Source organism: Salvelinus namaycush, chromosome 15 (genome assembly GCF_016432855.1).
Source record: "Salvelinus namaycush isolate Seneca chromosome 15, SaNama_1.0, whole genome shotgun sequence".
Classification (NCBI taxonomy): Eukaryota; Metazoa; Chordata; class Actinopteri; order Salmoniformes; family Salmonidae; genus Salvelinus; species Salvelinus namaycush.
In genome coordinates this window covers 9380575-9391286 of record NC_052321.1, presented here as the reverse complement: position 1 = coordinate 9391286, position 10712 = coordinate 9380575, and the positions used below count along the sequence as shown (strand labels likewise).

Here is a 10712-nt window from a genome sequence, read left to right as displayed (position 1 = left end):
AGACTTTTAGGGGTTCTAAGTTTCTGTTTTGTTTGCCATGTAATGTCCCTGGGTCTTGAATGGCATTTGACTAATGTACTAATCAACTAACTGACCGAGACTTATCAATACAAAGTTCTGTCCTCCTATTATTTTTGGTTGAAGTTTGGTTAAACAGTATAACGCAACCAGAATGGAGAAAGCATATTAAAACCACTTATAATATATTTGTTGCCATCCTATTTAGAACTTTTATTATTTAAAAAAAATCAAAATTGAATAAAGTACCATGATATTATATTTTTGTCCATATCACCCAGCTTTACAGAGAGGGCAGCAGGTCATAGAGCCCCACAGTAGCCGACGCAATGACCCCCGACCTTCCACACCACCACAGCACTCAGCAGGTCAGATAGATCGACTGAGAGCCGACCTGGGTTCAAAAACTATTTCAAATCTTTAAAATACGTTGAGCATTTGCTTTAGTCAGCCTGGAGTGCCAGGTGGGCGGGATTTGTACTTTTGGTTTCATGAGCCCTTTAGTATTTTGCATCATTGAATATGTAGTGTATGTGAACGACTGGGGAGTTACTGGTTTCTAACATAGAAATATAATTACTAGACTGGTTCACCCATCACAGATCATTGACTTGAATGAGGGTTTCTGTTCCAGTAGCTTTGTTTCTATGGTTTTAAAATACATTCCTCTGCCTCTCAACTTGAGGTCCCACACCAGATAGTGGCTGCACCAATGCCTATGTCAATTTCTGCAATCAGAATGCGGGTCAAGGTTCAGGATAACGTGTGTCTGATCCCAGTACCACATAGGTTAGTGTATTTGTGTCTTCCTGCGTGTATGTGTGAAAGAGAGTGAATGTTTAAAGTGGTATGTCAGTCACTTGGGGGCACTTTTGGCCTTGCTTGAGATTCAACTCTGGCTTCTATAATAAGGGTGTGTGTGAGCAGGCGGCCCAGCATTACTACCAGGCCTGTGGCCTCCTGCCTCGCATTTCACTGCAGAAAGAGGGCGCTGTGAAACACCATACACCTGGTGACCGTTTCAGCGTGCACTGTGCCCGGTCCGCCAACAGGAGTCGCTAGTGCTCGATGGAACAAGGACATCCCTGCCGGCCAAACCCTCCCCTAACCCGGATGACGCTGGGCCAATTGTTGCCTGCCCCATGGGTCTCCTGGTCGCGGCCGGCTGCGACAGAGCCTTTACACGAACCCAGAATCTCTAGTGGCACAGCTAGCACTGCGATGCCTTAGACCACTGTGCCACTCGGGAGGCCCCCTAGAGGCAACTTCTACCGTAAGTGAAACTGGTGATGGTAATTATGAATGGGGTGATGATGTTCACTGCAGGTCCTGGCTGAGGTGTGTTTGTGGGACTTCCCCCTTGTTCCTGAGGAGTAGAATAATGCCTGTCTCAGCCTAACAGGGGGTGTGGATGTGAACACATACATACCTAATGACCACTAGTGCTCCCGCCCTGCTATATTTCCTGCCACAGAGATGTCTAAACAACACATTGATCAGAGTTATGCATCATATTTATTTTTAGGAACTATTTCTGGCTTAAGAAGGCGGCGAACGCCTTGGAAGGGAATCCTCAAACTGTTTCCAGGTTACTTAATATAGGTAATGTGTTTACTTAGTGAGTTTGTATAAACTTATTGTCATTTTTTCCAGTAGTTGGTATTATTTGTTGGTGAAATACTCTCAGCTGGAAAGCAAAGCTATGAAAGTCAGGCCTTTCTGTTTTTGCGTCCCTGAATGTTGTTTCAGAAGCATCTGCACCCCACCAAGACAAACTCTATGAGAACCAAAGACATACAGTGCCTTCAGAAAGTATTCATACCCCTTGACTTATTCCACATTTTGTTTTGTTTCAGCCTTAATTCAAAATGGATTAAAGATATAAAAAATCTGATCCGTCTAAACACAGTGCCCCATAATGACAACGTGAGGACATGTTTTTAGACATTTTTGCTAATTTATTGAAAATGAAATACAGAAATATTTCATTTACAAAAGTATTCACAACCCTAAGTCAATACATCACCTTTGGCGGCGATTATGTCTGTGAGTCTTTTCAAGCAGACATAATCTTGAAAGCAGATTTAAGTCAAAACTGTAACTCAGCCACTCAAGAACATGTACTGTCTCTTGTTAAGCAACTCCAGTGTAAATTTGACCTTTTGTATTAGGTTATTGTCCTGCTGAAAGGTGAATTTATCTCCCAGTGTCTGGTGGAAAGCAGACTGAACCAGGTTTTCCTCTAGGATTTTGCCTGTGCCTAGCTCCATTCCATTTCTTTTTTTATCCTGAAAACTGTTCCAAGCATACCCCCAAAAATAATGCAGCCAACACTGTGCTTGAAAATATGGCGAGTGGTACTCAGTAATGTGTTGTATTTGAATTGCCCAGTAATGTGTTGTATTTGTATTGCCCAGTAATGTGTTGTATTTGTATTCAGGACAAAAACTTAATTGCTTTGCCACCTTTTTTGCAGTATTACTTTAGTGCCTTTAGGATGCATGATTCCTTCTTTTCACTCTGTCAATTAGTATTGTGGAGTAACTACAATGTTGTTGATCCATCCTCAGTTTTTTCCTATCATAGTCATTAAACTCTGCAACTGTTTTAAGGTCACCATTGGCCTCATGATGAAGTCCCTGAGCGGTCTCCTTCCTGAGTTAGGAAGGACAACCTGTGTCTTTGTAGTGACTGGTTGTATTGATACACCATCCAAAGTGTCATTAATTACTTCACCATGCTCAAAAGGATATTCAATGTCTGCTTTTTGAATGTTTTACCCATTTACAAATAGGTGCCCTTCTTTGCAAGGCACTGGAAAATGTCCCTGTTTTTTGTGGTTGAATTTGTGTTTGAAATTCCCTGCTCGACTGAGGGACCTTAAGTATAATTGTATGTGTGGGGTACAGAGAGGAGGTTGTCATTCAAAAATCATGTTAAACACTATTATTTCACACAGAGTTAGTCCATGCAACTTATTATGTGACTTGTTAAGCACATTTTTACTGGACTAACTTATTTAGGCCATAGCAAAGGGATTAAATACTTATTGACTCAAGACATTTCAGATTTTCATTTTTACATTATGGGGTATTGTGTGTAGGCCAGTGACCAAAAAATCCAAATGTAATACATCTTAAATATTTTAAACTCTTTTTAACACAATAAAATGTGGATAAATTCAAAGGGTGTGAATACTTTCTGAAGGCACTGTATGATACTGACTTGTAAGACTCTGTGCTATGTCCCTATATGGCCTTGTAGGGTCCCATGATTCAGTACCCTCTCTTCAGTGATGGTAACAGCACCGCCCCACTTTCTGCAGTAGCCTGACAGGCAGCTGTGAGTGTGCAGGACAGGCCAGGCTAGGTGTTTGTAGTTGGAAAATGGTCTAACTCTGACATTTGAGGCCGTCTTTTATACAAAATCTTGTCTCTCCACTCTCCCCCGCCCACGCCCTCGTAGTGTTTGGAGGAGTTGGACTGGAGTGTGAACCTGTTGGGTGATGGACCCTGTTCGGCCTGCTGTCAGCCTGCCCCCTACTGGATAGCCTCTCCCTGCCGGCCTGCAGCCTCACAGCCTGCTACCAGTTGCCATACAGCCTCATACTGGCCAGTGCCTTCGCAGATAAACAGCAACACCACATCGTACTGGCCAGTACCCTGGCAGGTAAACAGGCTCATTAATACCCTTTTTAAACTGATATACAAATATTATTAGCATTAGATTAGCATTAGATCATTTATATAAATGGTGAAAAGCACAGGAGCCAGAATGGAACCTTGGGGACACCAATTTTCAACTCCACATGGATACATTGAGATCTGTTTATGAGGTGGTTCTTGAAATGTGACCTAAGAATCAGAATCATGTCATCGTCCTCAGGCACAGAGCACCTGAAGTTGGTGAATCTGTCCCATAACGCCCTGTGCGCTACGGGCTTTGAGCTGGTCTTGAAGACTCTGCCTCTTTCACACAACTCGATCTGTCTGCCATCCGCTGTGGACCCACTGAACCACCCTGCTTTAGAACATCTGACGTCAGTCCTCCTTTCCCAGGTAAACACACACACACACACACACACACACACACACACACACACACACACACACACACACACACACACACACACACACACACACACACACACACACACACACACACACACACACACACACACACACACACACACACACAAATGCACACACATACACACACACACACAAATTCAAATAGTTATTCTATCGTGTACTTTCACATTAATTAAGCATTGTTTGTCTAAAGCACTGCATAAACTATCACAGGATCTACAGTAAGTATTTACTTAGTAGAGGAAATTTGTCCAGGAAGGTACACGATGAAGACTGCAAATCTAAGAAATGGATCAGTAAATTATGAGGAGCTTTTAATAAAATTTGTTGAAACAATTGGTTGGGTTTCTGGTAATGAAACTTTTGTTTCTCTGTAAAGTGTTTGTTATCTGTGGTCTGCTAACCAGTAAACCTAAACCACGGGTCTGAGGCAGGCACCTTGCAAGTTGTGAAAACATTTCACAGTTTGAAAAGGAAGTTTGTCATCCGCTTATCTGCTGCACAACTTTGCCTTTGGTATTCAAGCTAAGAAACGTGTTGATATGATAGTTAGGATACAATGGTTGTATCTTAATTGTATATTTCACTTAATGGGGAGCTATGGCAAGATGATATTTAATAGAGGAGCAAATGTAGTTGTCACACCCTGATCTGTTTCACCTGTCTTTGTGATTGTCTCCATCTTCCCCATTATCCCCTGTGTATTTATACCTATGTTCTCTGTTTGTCTGTTGCCAGTTCGTCTTGTTTGTCAAGTCAACCAACGTTTTTTGTCTCATCTCCTGCTTTTCCCAGTCTTTTTTTCTCGCCCTCCTGGTTTTGACCCTTGCCTGTCCTGACTCTGAGCCCGCCTGCCTGACCACTCCACTTGACCCTGCCTGCCGTCCTGTACGTTTGCCCCACCTCTGGATTATTGACCTCTGCCTACCCTGACTCTGAGCCTGCCTGCCGTCCGGTACCTTTGCCCCTCCTCTGGTTTACTGACCCCTGCCTGCCTTGACCTGTCTATTGCCTGCCCCTTTTGGATTAATAAACCATTGTTAATTCGGCATTGTCTGCATCTGGGTCTTACCTTCATACCTGATAGTAGTGATGGCTCCTCTGTAAGTAAGATTCATGTCAACTAGTAATGTTTAAACTGAGAACTCAACACTGACATATTGGGTGATAGTACTATGTCTAACTGCCTGGTTAAGGGCATACCATGAGATCTGGGATTTGATTGGTCCCTTGCTGAAAATGGAAAAGGAGTCACAGAGAACATGGTTCTCATTGGTTTCTTTGTGTGTTCCACAGGATGACTGCTCCCTGACCCACCTGAATCTGGCGGGAAATGGACTGATGGACAGCAGCGTTTCCACCCTCGCCAGGTGTGTGTGGTTTCTCTCAATGTACACTACTGTTCAAAAGTTTGGGGTCACTTAGAAATGTCCTTGTTTTTTAAATAAAAGCACATTTTTGGTCCATTAAAATAACATCAAATTGATCAGAAATACAGTGTAGACGTTGTAAATGACTATTGTAGCTGGAAACGGGCTGAATTTGTTTTTTTTAATGGAATATATACATAGTTGTACAGAGGCCCATTATCAGCAACCATCACTCCTGTGTTCTAATGGCATGTTGTGTTAGCTAATCCAAGTTTATAATTTAAAAGGCTAATTGATTATTAGAAAACCCTTTTGCAAACTGTTGTCTGATTAAAGAAGCAATAAAACTGGCCTTCTTTAGACTAGTTGAGTACCTGGAGCATCAGCATTTGTGGGTTCGATTACAGGCTCAAAATGGCTAGAAACAAAGAAATTTCTTCTGAAACTCGTCAGTCTATTCTTGTTCGGAGAAATGAAGGCTATTCCATGCGTGAAATTGCCAAGAAACTGAAGATCTCGTACAGCGCTGTGTACTACTCCCTTCCCAGAACAGCGCAAACGGGCTCTAACCAGAATAGAAAGAAGAGTGGGAGGCCCCAATGCACAACTGAGCAAGAGAACAAGTACATTAGTGTCTAGTTTGAGAAACAGACGCCTCACAAGTCCTCAACTGGCAGCTTCATTAAATAGTCCCCGCAAAACACCAGTCTCAATGTCAACAGTGAAGAGGTGACTCCGGGATGTTGACCTTCTAGGCAGAGTTCCTCTGTCCAGTGGCTGTGTTCTTTTGCCCATCTTAATCTTTTATTTTCATTGGCCAGTCTGAAATTTGGCTTTTTCTTTGCAACTCTGCCTAGAAGGCCAGCGTCCCGGAGTCACCTCTTCACTGTTGACTTTGTATTTAGCTAGTTGAGCTGCCTGGGTCTTTTCCAAGTGTCTGCCCTGTACATTACCTCTGGTTCATGTGACCTGACTGTCCAGTACTGAGATCTGTATGTTCTGTGTGTTCTGTTGTCCAGGCGTCTGCCTCTCTGTCCCTCCATGGTGTCTGTGGACCTGTCATGGAACCCAGCGGTGACCTCAGCGGGACTCCACAGCATCCTCTCCAACCAGCGACCTTTGACCTATCTCCACCTCCAAGGTACAGGAGGCCTATAGTAGTCTATTGGTTCTCAGTCTGATTCTGTCTCTTTCTTAGCCCTAATTTGTTACCTCTCTCTCTCTTTATTCAGGTTGTCAGGTAGCCAGACCCTGGGACAGCTCTAGTTTGACGACTTGTCAGACCAGGTCCAGGACCTGTGGCTGTGGCTGTGCTCCCAGATGCTCAACAAACTGGACTGCAAGGCGCTGCAGCAGATCTGGGGCCAGAGGAGGCCCGGGGGCTGCTTCCTCTCCAGGGATGCCAAGTGCCTGCTCACTACTGCCCCTTCACTGTGAGGAAGACTCCTTGAGTTTTCACACCTTTAAAGACTGGTGTCGCTTGGATTCCAATGTGTACACTTGAGATGATTTACACTCCTTGGTCCTCATATTTGAGGCATCTTTTGGTGACACAGGCTGCAGAGGGATCTCGGCACCAATATTTTGAATGCATTGAATGCATGTAGGTATAATTATTACAGGGTGTGTGTGGGAACTCTTTCAAGACTGTTGGAAAAGTATTCCTCATGAAGCTTGTTGAAAGAATGTCAAGAGTGCAAAGCTGTCATCAAGGCAAAGTGTAGCTACCTTGAAGAACCTCAAATATACCATTTGTTTATACCAAAACACTGTTTTGGTTACTACATGATTCCATATGTGTTATTTCATAGTTTTGATGTCTTCACTATTATTCTACAATGTAGAAAATAGTAAAAAATTAAGAAAAACCCTGGTACTGTACGTGTAAATTGAGTCTGTATTTGTATTTTGTCTAAGTTTTGTAAGTATTCAATGGAAAACACAAATATTAAGTGAACATAATCATCATTTTTTAACTCTATTTGCCATGGTGCTTTTTTCCATGCAACCCCCCAACAGTTGCTGACTGACTGAAGAAATGGTCAAGCTGAGAATTTATTAAATAGCTTCATTCTGTAAAGTTCCCCCTAGTCTCTTCCTACAGCCGCTGTATCTCCAACACAACTCTGGGGGTGGAGCGTCATGAGTCTTGCAAGTGAAACAATTTTCACACCCAACTTGTTGTGAGCTACTAAAGACACACAGCTTCACACTGTGGTTTCCTTGTTAGTTTAACCACTGACTGGCCTTCTTCTCACTGTTTAATATTTCCACAATGGAGGGTGTTGTGTGGGCTTCAAGATACTGTGGGAAAGTTCCTAGTCACACATCAGTGTTGTCACCTCAGTGTATCGCTATATCACTCAGAGATTGGGCCACGGTGATTATGGTTAGAATAACTAATTTCATCACCTGTTATTGTAATTTCCAATTTATAAAAAGCAATTACTAAATGGTCTCTGTTAGTGCAATTTGTGAATGGTGCTACTGCCACCTTGATAACATTTGTGAGAATACCCATTTGTGTAAAGTGCTGCTAACCACACTTATGGTCGGGGACATTTTTGAAAACATGCACAAACCTTTTCACAGTTTGAAAGATGTAGTATGCATTCATACTGAAATACTTTCTAGAAAGTGCAGCAAGTACACATTAGTGGTCACAGTGTCTTCCCACAGCTGCTGTGTCTAACCTATTAGTTTGAGGGAAACCAGACTAAGACATGCATGTGATTATGCTCTAGTCTAGCTAGAATCCTCTCAGAAGCAGATATATAAACATTACACTACATAAACCTATGTATCTTTTATTTGAGTCTCCCCCAAACCTCAACCCTTCCCAGTTTGCTTTACAGCATTTTATTTTACCAGTAGACCTGTATTTTTTTTGGAACTCAGTCGGGTCTTATTGTTGAGAGTTATTAAAGTAGAATACACAAGGTGTATCTTCTGCTGACAGGCTGCAGAGGGATCTCAAGCATTCATGTTATATTATAATTATGCACTATGTAGATATACAGTGGGGCAAAAAAGTATTTAGTCAGCCACCAATTGTGCAAGTTCTCCCACTTAAAAAGATGAGAGAGGCCTGTAATTTTCATCATAGGTACACTTCAATTATGACAGACAAAATGAGAAAAAGAAATCCAGAAAATCACATTGTAGGATTTTTAATTAATTAATTTGCAAATTATGGTGGAAAATAAGTATTTGGTCAATAACAAAAGTGTATCTCAATACTTTGTTATATACCCTTTGTTGGCAATGACAGAGGACAAACATTTTCTGTAAGTCTTCACAAGGTTTTCACACACTGTTGCTCGTATTTTGGCCAATTCCTCCACGCAGATCTCCTCTAGAGCAGTGATGTTTTGGGGCTGTTGCTGGGCAACACGGACTTTCAACTCCCTCCAAAGATTTTCTATGGGGTTGAGATCTGGAGACTGGTTAGGCCACTCCAGGACCTTGAAATGCTTCTTACGAAGCCACTCCTTCGTTGCCCGGGTGGTGTGTTTGGGATCATTGTCATGCTGAAAGACCCAGCCACGTTTCATCTTCAATGCCCTTGCTGATGGAAGCAGGTTTTCACTCTCACGATACATGGCCCCATTCATTCTTTCCTTTACACGGATCAGTCGTCCTGGTCCCTTTGCAGAAAAACAGCCCCAAAGCATGATGTTTCCACCCCCATGCTTCACAGTAGGTATGGTGTTCTTTGGATGCAACTCAGCATTCTTTGTCCTCCAAACACGACGAGTTGAGTTTTTACCAAAAAGTTATATTTTGGTTTCATCTGACCATATGACATTCTCCCAATCTTCTTCTGGATCATCCAAATGCTCTCTAGCAAACTTCAGACGGGCCTGGACATGTACTGGCTTAAGCAGGGGGACACGTCTGGCACTGCAGGATTTGAGTCCCTGGCGGCGTAGTGTGTTACTGACGGTAGGCTTTGTTACTTTGGTCCCAGCTCCCTGCAGGTCATTCACTAGGTCCCCCCGTGTGGTTCTGGGATTTTTGCTCACCGTTCTTGTGATCATTTTGACCCCACGGGGTGAGATCTTGCGTGGAGCCCCAGATCGAGGGAGATTATCAGTGGTCTTGTATGTCTTCCATTTCCTAATAATTGCTCCCACAGTTGATTTATTCAAACCAAGCTGCTTACCTATTGCAGATTCAGTCTTCCCAGCCTGATGCAGGTCTACAATTTTGTTTCTGGTGTCCTTTGACAGCTCTTTGGTCTTGGCCATAGTGGAGTTTGGAGTGTGACTGTTTGAGGTTGTGGACAGGTGTCTTTTATACTGATAACAAGTTCAAACAGGTGCCATTAATACAGGTAACGAGTGGAGGACAGAGGAGCCTCTTAAAGAAGAAGTTACAGGTCTGTGAGAGCCAGAAATCTTGCTTGTTTGTAGGTGACCAAATACTTATTTTCCACCATAATTTGCAAATAAATTCATTGCAAATCCTACAATGTGATTTTCTGGATTTTTTTTTCTCATTTTGTCTGTCATAGTTGAAGTGTACCTGTGATGAAAATTACAGGCCTCTCTCATCTTTTTAAGTGGGAGAACTTGCACAATTGGTGGCTGACTAAATACTTTTTTGCCCCACTGTACGTATTACAGTGCATTCAGAAAGTATTCAGACCCCTTGACTTTTTCCACATTTTTACATTACAGCCTTATTCTAAAATTGATTAAATTGTTTTTTGTCCTCAATCTACACACAATACCCCATAATGACAAAGAAAAAAATGGTTTTAGGACATTTTTGCATATTTATACAAACAATGAAATATGACATTTACATAAATATTCGGACTCTTTGCTCAGTACTTTGTTGAAGCACCTTTGGCAGTGATTACAGCCTTGAGTATTCTTGGGTATGATGCAACAAGCTTGGCACACCTATTTGGGGAGTTTCTCCCAGTCTTGTCTGCAGATCCACTCAAGATCTGTCCTGTTGGAAGGTGAACCATCACCACTGTCTGAGGTCCTGAGCACTCTGAAGCAGGTTTTCATCAAGGATCTCTCTGTACTTTGCTCCGTTCATCTTTCCCTCGATTCCAGTCCCTGCCGCTGAAAAACATCCCCACAGCATGATGCTGCCACCACCATGCTTCACCGTAGGGATGGTGCCACGTTTCCTCCAGACGTGACGCTTGACATTCAGGCCAAAGAATTCAATCTTGGCTTCATCAGACCAGAGAATTTTGTTTCTCATGGTCTGA

At 42.6% G+C, this 10712-nt stretch overlaps 1 pseudogene; it reads left to right on the top strand.

Annotated features, from left to right (window-relative positions):
* Nucleotides 1–347: 347 nt before the first annotated feature.
* On the top strand, nucleotides 348–7638 carry LOC120059752 (annotated as a pseudogene).
* The last annotated feature ends 3074 nt before the right edge of the window (nucleotides 7639–10712 follow it).